Below are 17,477 nucleotides of genomic sequence, written 5' to 3'. Positions count from 1 at the left end.
TTAGGCAGGGTTCGAGTGCCGAATTTGAAAAGTTACGAAATCGCCTAATTCCGAATTAATCGGTGGCGAGAATTGAAGCAAAGAAATCAAACTTGGGAGAAACAACCAAGTTTTTAATGGTCGGAAAACCGACGGCTCAAAGTTTTTTAAATTTATTTTTCTTCCTCGTGGTTGGATGAAAAAACGTTGATAGGTTATAAAAACATTACAGAGGTTAAAAAGTTTGAAATCAAATTTATGTACGATATAATGGATGGTGTAGAAGTTTAAATTCAAATTTCAGTCTAAATTATTTATTCATTTATTTGTTTATTTGTTTGTACGATCGATCCGTTCGAAATTATCTCGAGTTTTAAAACAAATCTATAATAATGTTACATGTACAGAAATAAATGACGCGACGAGTGAAAATTGTTCGTTTTACATAATGAAAAAACCGTTTCTCGAATTTCAACGTATACGGGTAAAATTTACAAATCGTCTTTATAGCAATATCACTTTTACCTTCGTTGTGATAAAATCATTTCGTACGTTTCATATGATTTATAGTAGTGTTAGAATAATCGAAATTATCAAAGCTGAAACATTTTTATATGAATGTACAGATGCGGGCTGCTTTTATTTAAACAGACGTATATTTTTAACAACAACAACAACAACAACAAGAACAATAATAATAATATGAGAAAATCGCGCAAATATATATATATATATATATATATATTAGGGTGGTTCGAAAAGATCGTTATAATTTTCGAAAAAAAGTGGTAGTGAAAAAACGATTCGAAATGACGAAAAAATAACGAGATTTAGAGACAGCGAAAGTCGATTTTATGTATTTCTTTGAGATTTTTTTTTCGTAAAATTTAGATAACATCATAATTATCAGTGTAAATATATATTTTACGAAAAAAACCACGAGATACCTTTTTTTGTAGATTGATTTATTCTTAACAATAAAAAAGCTATCTTGTTAAATTTGACATAATTCGGTATTTCACGAGACATTTCCCGGAAACGCAATTTTTTTTTCAAAGAAATCAACTAAACTTGGCGACTATATTTTTACCCTTCGAAAAATTCTGAAAATCGAAAAAAAAAAAAGAAAATCGAATCTCAAAGTTTGTACTTTTTACACAGTGTTTATCGGACAATTTTAAAAATTACTGGTCGATCTTTGATTGGTTAAAAAAAAAGCCTCAAACAAATGCATAAAATCGACTTTGCGCCGCCTCTAAATCTCATTATTTTTTCGTCGTTTCGAATCGTTTTTTCACTACCACTTTTTTTCGAAAATAATGATGATTTTTTTGAATCACCCTAATGTATATATATATGTATATGTATACATACAAGTAAATATCGACATTCCTACGCACGTTTTTATCCCGTATTTATTATACATATAATACCTAAGATGGAAAATAAGTTTTGTTATTCCGAGAAGCGATTCATACTCGGTTTATCCCTGCTGTTGCACATACGGTCGTCGAAGAAGAAGAGTTTCTTGGATGGATGGATGGATGGATGGATGGATGGATGGATGGATGGACGGAGGCCCTTCCGATGTGCGTCTTCAATTTATTCTCAACTGAAAGACCGGATGAACGGGGAGCTCCGTTCTCGTCTTACGTGCTTCATTTACCAAGGAGCTCCGTAATCTGCGTTCAGGTTGCGCACGCCTGTATATCTCTCTCTCTCTAGCCCTTTTTTTTTTTTTTTTTTTTATCTCTATTTCCATCGCTTTCTAAATCTACGCAGCGAATGCACCTTGCATATATATATATATATATGCTGCACGCTGCAAGAAGGATAAATTTTATTTCGTTGTATGCCTGTTATGTGACAAAAGTTGGATACCCGTAACGAATGTCGTTAAAAGTTGAGACAATAACGTTTCAAATATTCACGTCGCAGTTGTAATTGGAATATTCTATGCAATGAGAAAAATTTCATTTGACACAGTGGGTAGAAAAATTAAGTAAAACAGGTATCGTTAAAAAAAAACTTTTTGAATATCGTTGGAATTTCGAAAAACGAGGGATGCCTAACCATTTTGCGCTATCGTCGAAAACTTTCCGGTAACGGCTATAAAACTAATTTTCATTTTTTTTACCTAGAACTATGTTTTTCGATCTTGATAAAAAGTGAAAACAATCAAGGACCGAGCGGTAACCGTAACTTAAAAATTTCCCTCAGTGTGCACAAGTATAATTATCGATTTATTTCGATTGTTTATACCCGTAGTTGTTTACACATATATATTTTGACCGCCCGAGTAGCTGTGGAAAAATGCTGCGGCAAATAAAATATACTCGTATGTAAGCCGTGGAATTTTATATCTTGAATCCGCGGATGCTGCATCGCATTGCAGAGGGACAGACTTGGCGCCATGCTCGGTCAATCTGATTATACGCGTGTGTGACTTTTTTTTTTTCGATCTCGTACGTCGCTTTCCACTGTCTTGTTTTATCTAATATTCTGCTTCTTCTTCTTCTTCTTCTTCTTCTTCCCCCCCCCCCCCCCCCCCCCCCCCCCCCTCCCCCGATTTATCGGGGTCGAGGTAAGGAAATATCTTCTCACGCGAAAGCCGCATTAGGGGCGGAGGGGTTAAATTTTTATTATAATATCTACGTTGTACGCCTGAGAAAATGAAGTCAGGTGCATAATTTATAAAGCGAAGCAATACGCGCAGCATCTCATTCTAAGGTACGTGCGATGAGAAAAGAGTTTATATACCGTTAACAAACATTGTATTATACATATAAATATATATATATACATATACATATACATATATATATATAAGGGTAAAACGCAGGTCGAATTGGCGTGGAATGCCCCATGTGTAATTGGATATGGCGAAATAAATTATTTGTTGTTATTATAAAATTTTTTTTAATTGTTAACAAATCGTGTTTGGCTCGAGTAAAATTTGACAATAATAACGAAACATTTGATTCGTCATATCCGAATACGTAATATACAAAGTTTGTTAACGGTTAATAAATGCGAAAGATTTTTACCGATGAAAGAAGAAGCCTTTGCAAATTTGTAACACATGTGTATAGGTGTGTACTGTATGTGTTTATATATATATATATATATATACGCGAGGAAACCGCGGGCGGTTTTCTTGGGGGGGCTGCAAAAAGGAGATGAGAGAGAGAGAGAGAGAGAGAGACAGTAAAAAGAAAAATGAGAAAGCCTGCATAGGGGGTCACAGCCGGGTTATACTACCAGGCTGGCCGACTTGCGACGTGAAAAAGAGAAAAAGCTAAAAAGAGGGAAAATAGAAGAAGAAGAAGAAGAAGAAGAAGAAGAGAATAAGAGAAGAAGTTGCCTTTAAACCGCAGCTGCCTTGCGGAGTTGCTTGCGGTCGTCGAACGTCGATCCTTCGATCCGTTCATCCAGTCATCCGTCTATCCGTTCCTTCGGTCATCCGGAGCAAACTACCTGCAAAAGCAAGAGCAACGAACAAACCGACCAACCTACCTGCCTGTAACCTGCAACGATGCACCGCGTTGCAAACTTTCTCACGTTTTGTATCGAAGCGGTGTGCGCGTGTCTTGAAGCGGAAGAGCCGCGCTGATTAATTATTTCTCTCTCTCTCTCTTTCTCTTTTTTTTTTTAACTACTTTTGTTTTATTTTTCCTTGAAAAGCAAATCGTATCGACGAACGTACGTACGCACGATACGCTACGTGTGATACAATTGCAATAAGAAACTAGGATTCGTTGATGGGAGAGGAAAGATTGAGGAAGAAAATCAAACAACAAATAAAGATATGGCAATAACGGTACCTGCGCAAAATTTCAGTATAAAATTTAAGCGACGCGATCAACCGTGTATGCAAAACCGTTCAATTTTCAAATTCTTATTTAATGCTACGATGACAGAATTTTTTTTCCTCGCTTGCTTTTCGCTTGCAACGAATCGGTTTGGTATTTTTTTTTTTTTTCTTATTTTTCCGTACCGCGTGCGGTGTATTGAAAAAAGACACGACTGGATTAAAAAAGGGAAAAGAAAACAGAAGTTGAACACATTTTTTAGGTTATAATTATATGTATATATTATTTGCAGAAATGAAAATTTTTCGAAGGAAAGTTTTTTCCTTCTTTATTTGTTTTTTTTTTTTTTTTTTTTTTTTTTTTTTGTTCTACGTATTCTTGACAACTCGAGAATAGTTTGAACGATTTTACACAAAATTTGATTACTTTCTAGTTGAATAAAATCTATTTATTTCATCTATGTGCGTTTTTAGCCGTTTTCGAATTGTTATTGACGGGGGGGAAAAAAAAAAATTCTATATTTGTTAATTACTCATTGTCAGGAAATATAACTCTGTTAATTCGAAGGATTTTGATTAAAATTTTAACTTGGTTCTAAGGTGAAAAAAATCACTTCGATTCATCGGCGATTCGTCGGATCGAAATTATTAAAATTATTTAATTCTTTCTAGAGATTCGACATTTTTTCTTCCGAAATGATGGTGTCAATTTTTACTTGTCAATAAATCGACAAAACAGATTTCACTTGTACAGGAATATTTATACAATTTCAAAAAATTACTTTTTCGCGCAATCGTTTTCAATTAGCTGCTGAAATATCATACGTTGAAAATCGTTGATCAATCAAGGTCGATAATAATATTCAATCGGTACGAACCGTGATCTGAAGATTATCCAATGTACGTGATACGAACAATTTTTTTTGGGTATAAAATTGAAAGAAAAAAAAAAAAAAAATTAAGAAAAATAAATAAATTGGATCAAATAAATAATCGTTAAACAGATTCTGCACAACCTTCGATGAAGCGATTTTATACATTGTATTTCGCTGGCCACACGCACACATCTGGGAGAATTATCATTAGCGTTATTTTTTCCCAACCCGATAATCGGCTGATCGAGCACCGATAAAATCGTACCGATGTGAACTTGGCAGGGGGGGGGGGGAGGTTGAAATCCCTTCCCCCTCCTATCATTTTGCGATACGAGTCGAATGATTCAATCATCGTCAAATGGCAGCCGCAATTAAATTAAGAAGAATGTTTATTACAAACACTCGGGATTTATACGAATCAGTTTTAATACAAGATATATTTTTCTCACAATCGTCAATTCTATTTATATTTATACACGTTACTGTTGTTATTATTATTATTATTGTTGTTGTCGTATTACGAGTATGTAATTTTTACAAAGATACTTAGCTTTTACGTTACTACACATGATAAGTATTACTATATTTTACGAAGATCGTTGATCGACGACGATTGCGTAACGATTTATCGCAATAAAATCTATCGATGCCGCGTTTATTATAAATATATAAATATTGTAACGAATTACCAAAATAACTGCACGGAAAAGAATTTCAAATTTATTTTATGCTCGCGTAATTGATGAATCGAATCTTTCGTTTAGTGTATACTTTGAATTTTTGTCGGTTTCGTATTGTGGGGGGTTTTTTTTTTTAATTGTTGTTCTATTGTTTGCATTTTTTGCGCGCTAGCGATCGTTACTAATAATCTAAAAATAATCGAACACGACTCAGTTGAATTGGTAAAAATTAATCGATTACTTCGGATTCTTTTTTTTTTTTTTTTTCTATCCTGAAACGGTGCATACGAAACTAAAATTTCGTAAATTTCAGTACGCAGTCTTGATAGCGGAAAAGTTTTTCGATAATTTATAGTTTGATTAAAAATATTTTTCAATTTCAGGCGAAAATATTCATTCATCTTTCACTTGTTTAATATCGAATTGGTAGTTTTTTCGTAAGAGAATGATAATAATTCATACTTTGATAAGACAAATTGATATTGTATTTGCATAGTTCGTTCGGAGTAGAAATGAAAAACCGATTATGAGGAAAAATAATCGATTATATCAGATTAATCGGGAAAAAAAATGATCGATTTAATGGAAAATCGATTATTTTATTTTATTTATTTATTTATTTATTTATTTTTTTTTCTTATCATTCTTACCGTACGAATTCGGTACTCGAAATTTCATTGATCGTGTCTCTGTTTACGACTATATTACACTTTGCTCCGATTACGAAGCCCCGCCTGTTTTCAACGTCAAACGGGAACAGAGGATCAGGTTTCTTCCGTCAGAGACAACCAAACTCGTTGCAGGCTTTGTACGAGATTCAATACTCGGCTGCTTCTCTCACCTGTAGTTGGTAACTCTCTTGGAAATGTCAATTATTACGGTTCTGAGCCTTATTTTCTCATCGTTGCTGTAAATTGAGGGAAGCCAAGTGTAGAGGTAAAAAAAGAAATTTGTCTCTTCAACCTTTGTACCTCGTTGAAATTCACCGAAACAGTTTATCCCAATTGATCTGAATTGATATTATTTCTACGTAAAAAATCTTGATACAAAAATTATATAATTTTACCGCTGCTTCAAGTCGTAATATTTAAGAAAATAACGATGTACGTACGTACGTATAAAATGTGAAATATATATATATAGATAGATTTTTATTTTCACCTCCGAGACTGATGAATTTTTTCACAAAAAATTGCAAAAATCTGCGAATTTACAAGTTTACAATTTATACATTCATTTTCTCATCTTTTTCACAAAATTCTCCAACAATCGCATTACAATATTTATTTTCCAATTCATCGATCCATTATTATTCTCTTTCCTGCAAAATATAGAAGAAAAAATATTTAAATAAAAGAAACATGTCTACAAAAGTTTATATCAAAAAAAAAAAAAAAAGAGAAATAGTTTCCTTTCACTTTTCTTTTCTTTTTTTTTTCTTTCTTTCTTTCTCTCTCTCCATACCTGCGAGTAAAAAATCTGATCTCATTTCTAGGTGTAATTTTGTGTTTCGGCGCGATCATCTTTTGTTTTCCTTTTCACTCCATCGTTCGCGCCTCGTCACGTCGGTAAATTTTTCTTGTTTATTGCTCAATCGCGAGCGTCGGTCACGTTTACTCGCGCGACGGTAAACAGGCTGCAGTTATCGGAAAGCTTCGACGTTTCGCCGACAGATGGCGCCCTCGGTATCCTTATCATCGACGCCGTTGCGTCGGTATTGCAGTTGTCTGCCGGCGCACACTCCGTATTAAATACAAGCAACGCGGCGCAGTAGAAACTTCCTCCTATCTCTCCGTAACACCTCTAATTATTACTTACTCCCGTTTCCTTATAAATTTATATCAACTCGTTCATCACAGCTGTGTAATGATTAAATATTAATCATTAAATTTTATTTTATCAAATATTATTCATCGATCCGACGTAACAATTAAATGACAAATGGGTGATTTTTTTTTCGACTTATTTATCTTACGGTATTTAAAGTATTTTAGGTTTTTTTTGTTTTTCTTCTCTTCATCCTTTGACGAACAATGTACTTGCTGAAGCTTGGGTAATTTTTTTTTTTTTTCGTTAAACCTACATTGTTGTATAACGTGACAATTGCGTTTCGGACGTTTAAACAATTTCTCTCTCTCTCTCTCTCTCTCTCTCTCTGTCTTTTTCGAATATGGTGCATTCACATGTGTTATTCATATTACATACACGGTGTAATTTCGCAGACGACTTATTACTATATACCAACAACAATGTTATACCATTACTATTACTATTACAACCGAGTATTACACGTTCGCGTCTGCCACGGCGTTACGTAACCGGAAACACCAATTTCACTCGTTATATTCATCGTGTATACGTATATATATATATATATACACCATATATATATATATATACACCATACACACGATGATGTTACATGCACGCATTCTGCAATACGTATGTATGAGAGTTTGTACAGAGAGAGAGAAACTCGGTTCTCTTAATATATCTTTTAAACGCGTCTCTATGGAAGGCGTACGGTGACGACAAATGCTTTTACATATATACCCATGTACGTACGTACATACATACATATGCGACACGTTTATATGCGTCTACATGTATAATTGTACATTTTGCTCCATTATACATTCGCATTACACACACCCACACACACACACACACACACACATGCAGTTATTGACATTGTAGAGATATTTCGCCGTCTGCGAACAGCGTCTTTTGTGTAATTGACGCGGGAGAATAATCATTCCATTCATCCTTTTTATTTCGTTTTTCATACTTTGTTTTTGTTTCGCTAGTTCGTTCTTATTTTTTTTTATTCTCTCTCTCTCTCTCTTCTTTTTGATTTGTTTCTTTCGAACTATTTCCATGCTACAGTGAGTTGGAACTTGCGTCGAGGAAGATTTTGTCGTTAGAAAAAACCAAAATTTTTAAAATGAAATAAAAAAAAAAGAATCACATCTGACGACACGTAACGTCGTTGTAATTTTTACGAAAAACTATCAACGAGCGGCTTATGATGTACGAACAATAAAATATTACGTGGGACGAATTTTCGGTATTCGATATAAAAATCTATCGTCGTCTTTTACACGAGGTAGAAACAAAACAAACCTCGGATACGTTGGATTGACTATAAAGTGAGCAGTTGCGGTTTCCTTCTTGTTAAAAAATTTTCCATACCTACGTATGATTCGCTTCTCTCGTATTATTCGCGTTCGGTGTATCGTCGTTAATTTTTTTAAACTATAACCGGAAACGAGAGTTGTTTGAAAAAAAAAAAACAAAAAAAGAAAAAATAAGAAAAGGAACGAAACTCATCGTCTAGGTATCACCGTTGCACGGATAATGAGTCATTTATATCCGCAGGTAATTTAAATCGGTCTATAATATTATAGACTCTGGATGCGAGATCCGATTCTAGCAACGAACTTCCAATTTGATCTTATACACATCGCGGAAGTCTCGACGATTATTATTGCTGTTGTTGTTGTTTTTGTTGTTGTTATTATTGTTATCATCGTCGTTGTAATTATCATTATTATTTTTATATCACACGGACGGCCGATCTTCACCGCGGTTATAATAACCAATTTAATAATTCTTCGTATCGAATCCGATCAACGGTGCTTGGGTGTGTCGGATGTATTACGGATCAAATTTCTATACGGATTTTAATGAGCGTAATTACCTGTCGGACGCATCTTGTGTTTTTATATGCGTATAGGTGTAATACACATCGTGGATTGCGAAACGACCGAAGCGTAAAGCGATCGATGAGATTTCATTTGCGTCGTTGAGACGTATCGAAATGTAAAAAAAATTAAAATTGAAAAAAAAAAAGCGAATGAAAATTTCACCACGAAATAAGGGAAGGCGGCTACTGAGAATTGAAGAAGAAACAAATTATTATCTCTCGAAATCATCCAGGCGTGAAGTAAGTTTTTGTATATTATGTTTTTTTCATTTTTTTTTTTCCCCCCCATTTTCATTACAGATTTTTCTCAAATTTTAATCAAAAAATGATCGTGCTATTGTTTTTTTTTTTCTTCTTCTCCTCGTATTTTGAAACAATCGGAATCACAAAAGGAATCTTTGAATATAATGGGTTTAATTGTAATTATAAAGAATATGAAAAAAAAAAAAAAATCATGTCGCGTTTCAGAGCGTGAGATATGTCAGAATGAACAACTCGACTATCGAATTCGAAATTCTAATTATACAAGTCGAAATTTTTGGCACGTTTTTGCTAATGAGATCTTCTCGAAACTAATCGTCGGTCGATTTGTCACGGAAAGCCCTGTACCTGTTGAGCGAGAGAAATGGACGGAGTGGGGGGGGGGGGGGGCAACGCGTGACGTCACGAGGCGCCACGCGACTCCATTCATGATGGTCGGTGATGGTGGGGGGGGGGGCGTAGAGGATGAAGGAGAAGACGAAGAAGAGGAAGAAAATGAAGCAGGATAAGAACAAGGAGAGGAAGCGAAGAACTATGACAAGCAATTTTCATCCGCTACTGTTTGATTTTTTACAGTGAATAGAGAAATTCGGTAAAACATGTATCGTTGAAAAAGAAAAAAAGAAAAAAAAAACTGTTCGAACATTGTTGGAATTACGAAAAACGTTCGTAATTTGTAATTGAAAATTTTTTCAAATTACAAATTGAAATTTCGATCAGTATTTTTGTTCTCGCTCTTGATTACAAATCACCGATGCAGCGAGTAGATTTCGATTCGAATAACAACGCGGAGTAATTTGGTAACGCCCGACAATTTAAAAAATTTTCCGTTAACGTTACAACGACGCGTGAAAATATCGTCGAAAAAATCCCCCGTGTTACAAGTGGAAATAAAGAAGTTCCGAGTCGCAGGTTCGATGCAGCGATAAATAACTCGACGGGGGATTGGTTCGGCTTGTTTGCTCCCGGCAACAGGTTGCAGGTGTAATATTCAAAAAGCAGCAGCACCTTGCTCACGCGAACACGATTTTCATTGTAATTGTTGATTGTAATTTGTAATTGGAAATATTTCAATTTGTAATTTGTATACGTATTTTATTCTAAAATTTCAATTACGTAACTAGAAACACTGTTATTGCAAATTAAAATTAACCTGTTTTACAATACCTGTTGCAATTTCAATTTGTAATTAGAAACACTTTTGCGCCAAATTACAGTTAACGATTTGTCTTGTAATTGGAATTTAGAGTAAAAATCGATACATTTATACAGAATACCTGTTACAATATCATTTTGTAATCAGACATATTTTTATCACAAATTACAAATCAACGATTCGTCTTTCGATTAGAAATTACAATAAATATCGTTACTCGTTCGAAAATTATTATCGGTTTTTATTGTCAACTCCGGCACGAAGCTTCAAAATCTTGATACAAATGTCTGAGGATTTATCGGAATTGCTTAAGATTTGTCGATTGTATCGATCGACGGGTACGTTGGTTTTTTGAAAATTTTTAACAATTCAAATCTATTGACAAAAAAAAAAAAAATAAATAAAAAAATTCGGAAAAATAAAACTGAATACTTTCGAGGGTCAAAAGAATCGTATAAAAAATGGTGAGCCAAATTAGAGAGGTCACAAGGGTCGCAGACTCAGGTTGAGTTGGTATGGGATGCCTTATACAATTTTCTCTCTCTCTCTCTCTCTCTGTCGGTATGAAATCCCCGCGGCTTGCCTCATTAATTGATATCAATGCCTTCAACTCTTCGTCCCCTTTTTTCGTCCCTCTCTTCTTCTTTTGCCCAATTAATTCCTTTTTCATTATTTATTTTATTATTCCACCGAGGTTTTGCGTTTATAGTTAGGTACGGTTTCTGTGCATTGGGTATACACGCCATGCGATTATAGACAAAACCTGTTGGGAGGATTTAAATATAACCCTCGCTTCGCTACGTCGATGCGAATGCAGATCATGCGGATGCACGCGGTGTGCAAATGTTGTGCCGAAGTTCGTCGCGGATACTTGGATTCTCTCTGCGATGCGAGAGATTTTCCTTAATTTATCATTTTTGGTATTATGCTTTCTCAATTTGGGAAAGCGGAAGAGAAAAGAAAATACTGTATAGGATTTATACAGAAATCCAATTTCAATGAATCGTAGTGTAAACTGCTTGAATTTTAATTCTTCCCAAGCTTTTGGATCGAAAAAACGACTTGTTTATAATATCGATGCACAGGTTGAATATCATGAATATAAACGAATGCTTGATTTCAAAATATATTAATCTTGTCAAAGGTTTGTGTCGAGTGATTTTTGTAAAAGTTCATTTACGAAGGAAATAAACTATCATTCAATGAAATACGATACAACAATTCGTACCGTCTTTAGATGTATTAATAACGAATGATTTGATTTGGAAATTTAAGGTTTTCAATTTTCTTTACCACGTAACAATTGTGATCGAAAAATTGTCGGAATTCAATTAAATTATACGGTAAAGTTTCTCCGTTTCGAACGACGAAGAAATTTTTAAGTGAATAGGTATTATCAGTGTATAATAATGTAATAATAAGTATAATATCTACAAGTATAACGATTTTTTCAATCGATGATAAATCCTGCGTACTTATTTTAATTACCTTAACGAGACGCGTCGTAATTTGAGTTCCTGCCTCTGTCAGACTGTAAAAATTTTCTTCAAACATACCACCTCGATACTTGTCGAAATTTTCGTGATAACGGAAGAATTAAACAACCGTAGGATGAAAAACGAGAAGGTAGAAATATTTAGAAACTGTTCGTTTTATTCTCGCACGTCACATCGGCAAATATTTGAGAAATGTATACATATAATGTTTTACCTTTAAACGCGTTAGAGAGCAAACGTTGGTATGCCTGTAGGTTGGGCAAACAATTTAAGGTACGCATTTTGTGTAAATTACAACAAGAGTTTCTCTTTTTTTGTCATTTTTTTCTTTCCTACTTTTTTTTTTTTTTTTCTTCTACTCATCAGAAAGATACTTTACACAATATTGAGCGTCTCGTTTATACCACAATCCATCATGCCGAGATTTTTTTACAAATCTGAAATCAGATTATGAAAATTCTGTGCATTTTTTGACGGTATTCGATTGAATTTGAAATTTTCGTCCACCGCATTGTAATTTTCAAAATCTGATTTCAAATTCGCAATCAGCGACTTCAAAAATCATACAGCACTATCTTGTAACAAAAGTTGACTACACTGAGAGAAATTTTCAGTTCCGAGATGTCGTAAAATACTGGAAATTGTAAAAAGCTTGGTCGTATTGCATGTTTGAAGCGTAACCTATGCATACCTGCGTATACAGGCGTGAATGTGTAACCAGCTGTAAAGAACACACGACTACTTTGTACCAGGCCGTTAGTCGCAGCCTTTCACTTTTCAGGGTTCTTTGTTTCCGGCTTTGACTATGTAACACCGCGGCGTTTCAATTTTATCACCGCATTGTGCGCGTGTGCGTGTGTGGATTTATTAATTAGCCTTAATTATCGCACGTTGCAAGTGCAGCGTTGTTGAATTAGGCGTTCACGTTTTACCCCGAGAACCGTTGAAATACCTTGTTATACTTTTATGCAGGCAAAGTTTCATTCGAAAGATGTCTTATGCATTGCGTACTTGGGTGAAATTTGGAAAGCGTTTTATAAGCGAATATCCAGAATAAAGTTCTTTCTCTTTTTTTTTTTTTTTCATTTCTTTCTTGTAAATTTTCCTCATAATTATTCAACAAATGGCTATTTGTGTTTAATCTTATAATCAGGATTCTTGGCGTGTGATTTGAATGTTAAATTTTTCACACGATTCGATCGATTATATACCTAAACGTGGTGTTTAATCTCTTTGAAATTAACGGTTGCGAGTAGAGAAGAAAAAAAAAACAAAAGAAAAGAAAAACTTGTCTTACCAACTCGGAATAATTGTTGCAAAATTCAAACCAAATTATAAATTCCTCCTTTTAATTATACGATACATTTTATGGGTATAAAATTGTAACAAATGACATCGGTCATGGAATATAAGAAAAAATTCATCGTTATTATTTTGAATCTTCGAAACGCAATCACGATAATTTATTTACACCGAATGCAATGCTGGTGTTAAAAAAAAAAAAAAACAAAAAAAAAAACAAAACGAATTGGAAAACAAAATAGATTATGATCATAATTACATTTCGACAATTAAAGAAAAAAATTCTTTCCACTTCTACAACTGCGTGTGTGTGTATGTTACACTGTATAAAAAAGATTCAAGTCGAAAATATTGTTCCAAATGAGGTAAAAAAAAAAAATAAAAATCAAAAAACGCTGTCCAAGTTACAGTTCTTAATATTGATATTTACAAGAGGTGCCTCATCGCGATCTTCTATTTCACATTTAAATAACATGGGAAAATTTTGGAATATTATTACTCGTCAACGCATTAACTTACCGAGAAGACCGGAACGTCATTTTTGTTCTAAAAAAAAAAAAAAAGGTCACTCATAATTTTACCATAAATCCACTCCTGCAAAAGTTACTTGAGGTTCTTTGTTGACCTTTGACCTCGAGTGACTTTTGAAAAAGTAGATTTATCACGATAATGATAAGAGACATTTTTTTCCAGAGCGTTCAAAATTCCCTACAAAAATACGTTCCGGTCTTATCGGTACGCTAATGCATTGACGAGTAATGAGTTTCCAAAGTTTAAGTAAGAAGAAAAAAAAAAAAAGAAAAAACAAACCTCCAATGTTATTTCAATGGGAAATAGAAAATAAAATATCAATATTAAGAACTAAAAGTTGGACGGCATTTTTTTTTCTCGTCGTTTGGAACAGTATTCTCAACTTGAATTTCGAAAAAAAATAGTCCACTCTTTTTTATACGGTGCAATATGTATATATTTATATTTATATACAGGCAATGGACTTGGTAGTAAAATATATAAACAAGATCCCAATTGCGATTGTATAACCGTTATAACAACATACCAACGGATAGTCAATCTATTTGCCGCTTTATTTTTCCCGTAATTAGGATAACACGTAAATTCGACTCGGGTTTTCGAACCTCGCACGCTTTTTGATTTGTTCCAACTCCGTTCCAGATTTTTTTTTTTTACAGATATTTATAACGTCCCTGACGCTATCAGGACTCTTGAAACGATGATATTCTGACATTTATTGCGACATTGTTGAAAATCACGAAGAAAATTGCACGATTTCCGTAACCGATACTCAAAAATATTCTACTTCCGAAATCAAAAGCCGACATGCAAAACTGTAATTCCTTTTTTTTAAACATCAATTTGTACAACGTTCTGAAACCTCCAGCCACGCTTTGCATATTTAGCACTCAATTTATAATTATTCGTGCGAAACGAAGCAACGTTACGCGTTCTTAGATCCAAATTCATATATTCAAAGGTTGTACAACTTCTGGACGCATTCTGGACAAGGAAAAATCGGGGAAATTTGATTTGAGAAAAATTCTCGCCACCTTGCCAGATTTCCCAAAGTTTTTCTACGCTATCGCGCGGTGCGGCGGCGACTTCGCTTTGGGTATAGTCCCCCCTCACCCTCTCTCTTTCCCTCACCCCCCTCACTCTCTCTCTCTCTCTCTCTCTCTATCGCGCGCGGCGAACGTCAGGCAAACCGTGGAACGGGGAATTCCCCCACCGTTTTCTCCCTGAGCGAACGCGCCGCCACGCGAGTTCATTCATGAGATCGTGGGAACGAGCCGCACGGCGGAGGTCCAGGTGGATAAAGAGAGACACCTGTCTGTGCGTATTCGCTAGATGGAGGAGGACGCCTAGCTGCCTACTCTACACTCTCCCGGTTTCTTTCATATTTCACTCTCGCACGATCGGCTCTCTTACATATAAATATATATATATATATGTACAATATATATGCACATATAGTTGTATCCTCTACCTGTTGGTACCCATACGTATAGATAAGGGGATAATGTTACGAGATGTGTGAAATAATTACGATTTTCTATCTTCTTTTTTTTTTTTTGTTCTCTTCTTGTTTTGCATTTGGTTTTTCTTTAATTTTACACACGTACCTCTGTAATTATATTATTTTAATTTCCTTTGGTTTTTTTTTTCTTATTTGTTGGTTTCTTTTTTTTTTTTTTTCTTCTTCTCACCAACGTAAACTCACGATCGCAAGTCGCGCTTAACGTGTGCTGGATCCGTGTGTATAATCCTGAAATATCTAACACACTCGGTCTTGTATGCTGTACGGATATTTATGATGTTTTTGTACTGGGATTTAAAAACGTGCGAAGTGATTCGTATCCGGGTTCGTAATCTTATTGTTTTTATGCTGTCGTGTGTGTTTTGGAAATTATTTAAATATACGTAAATTTGCCGCAGGTATATATCCCACGTAACATGAAAAAGTTTTTGAGAAACTTTGAGTAAAATATTTTACAGATAGATTATGAGAACCTTTTTAAGAACGACAAAAATCGAGAGATCTTTTGCAAGTTTCTGGCGCGGACATTTTCAACTTGCAGCAACCTTTCTTTGAAGGATATTTGAAATTTTTATTTCCTTTCGTGAAAGATTTCAGAAAGTTTTCTGAAATATTCGTTGTTATGTGGGATATATTAGGGTAGTCCTTGTTTTGGAATTTTTCGAAATTTGATCGGGATGCACAACAAATTCGTTTGAAATAACTGTATAGAAGTCTCCTCAAAAGCACAGGTTTTTAACTCAGCCCTGAACCCTCTCGCAAGCTCCGTGAAGTTTGCCATTTAAAATGTACACATTTTTATGCAAATTTCAGTATAGATACATTTGCGAAACTGGTATGTAAAAATTTGATAAAACTTAAAAGCAACCCCTAGAATGGGGTGAAAACGGGGTGAATTATAAACATTGTTTTAGACAGTGTCGTTGAATGATATATGTATGAATATTTATATTGAGACAGTACGATTTCAGGCCGAGAATATCTGCACCCCTAGGGAGGGTGAAACCCAACCCCTGTGCATTTAATTTTGTAAATTTAATATCCATTCCGAGATCTCCTTTTCTCAACCAATGAAACCCAAGCTCTTTTAGTACACATTTATCATCAGATTTCTCCGCTATCCAATTAAATTCGCGAGAATACGTCTTACGTTTTCTTTTCTGCGTAATATGTTTGTCTATACCAATTATAAACAATTGTGAATTCGCAAAAAAAAAAAAACAAATCCCAATCGTTCGGAAGTTTCGGTGTATTTTTTTTTTTTTTACCTGAAAATGCAAAAAAATTCCAGGATTTTGAATGGAGTATTAAAAAAAAAAAAAAAAATCAAGGTTGCCGTTATACAGTGGCTTCTGTGACTGATTGTGAAAGGGTTAGGGAAGAAGAAGAAGAAGGTGAGCAGCAACGGTCGTTCGACGGACGATCGTTTCTTGATGCTCGAGAGATGTATAGTCGACATAATTGCGGCCGGTAATCACGCCTCCCCTCCTCTCCTCTCCTCTCATCTCCTCTCATCTCCTCTCATCTCATCTCGTTCCTTCGTCTCCGTCCTCGTCGCACGCGGCGCGCGCCTCTTTCCCCTCCTCATCCCCCTCCCCGCAATATACGAACACGCTTGCCGCATGCGCGAGGTGCGCGTTTCTACCTTACGCATTTTAAGCCGCAGCTTCGCCGCCTTAGGAATGAACGCAACGCAACGGAACGCGGCCCGTTTCACCGTTCACCGTTCCTCCTCGGATCTTGCGCGATCCTCGCGTTATAAATCCGACACTATAGATCTTCTCCTCGAGATAATGTCGGGATAATAATGGAGGGTACCGGGTTTATTCCGTGCCGCGTTTTAATCTACGCTTTTTCCTTGGCTACTTGTTTATACTTCTACAGGGTGTTGCTGGCGGGAAATAGACGACGCCAGCGCCATCTCTAGATCTCGTTAACGGAATTCGGCGATTTCGCGTCAATTCCTTGTTAATAAATTGCCTAATCGAATTTTCAGAGTTTTCCGACACCCGGTCTACCTCTCGATTCTTATATTTAGTCGTGCGATACAATTTCTCGGCTTAAAATTTACAGAGAAAATATTTGTTTGTTTGTTTGTTTTTTTTGTAATTTTCGCTTTTTGCGTAACGAAGTGATAATTTCTCTGCACCTGCCTTTC

The 17,477-nt window shown here is 35.1% G+C and overlaps 1 protein-coding gene and 1 long non-coding RNA gene across 2 annotated transcripts in view; both read left to right on the top strand.

The window, feature by feature from the left end:
- The window catches only part of LOC124180281 (protein C-ets-1), a 144,977-nt gene that overhangs the window by 38,058 nt on the left and 89,442 nt on the right, over window positions 1-17,477 (top strand). The gene's annotated exons all lie outside the window — the stretch shown is intronic.
- LOC124180291 lies at window positions 2,077-15,973 on the top strand. The gene is made up of 3 exons (XR_006870233.1): window positions 2,077-2,200; window positions 3,415-3,420; window positions 15,963-15,973. It is a non-coding gene; the product is annotated as an uncharacterized LOC124180291 (long non-coding RNA).

The sequence above is a fragment of the Neodiprion fabricii genome, chromosome 4 (assembly GCF_021155785.1).
Source record: "Neodiprion fabricii isolate iyNeoFabr1 chromosome 4, iyNeoFabr1.1, whole genome shotgun sequence".
Taxonomy (NCBI): domain Eukaryota; kingdom Metazoa; phylum Arthropoda; class Insecta; order Hymenoptera; family Diprionidae; genus Neodiprion; species Neodiprion fabricii.
This window is presented reverse-complemented; position numbering and strand designations above follow the sequence as displayed.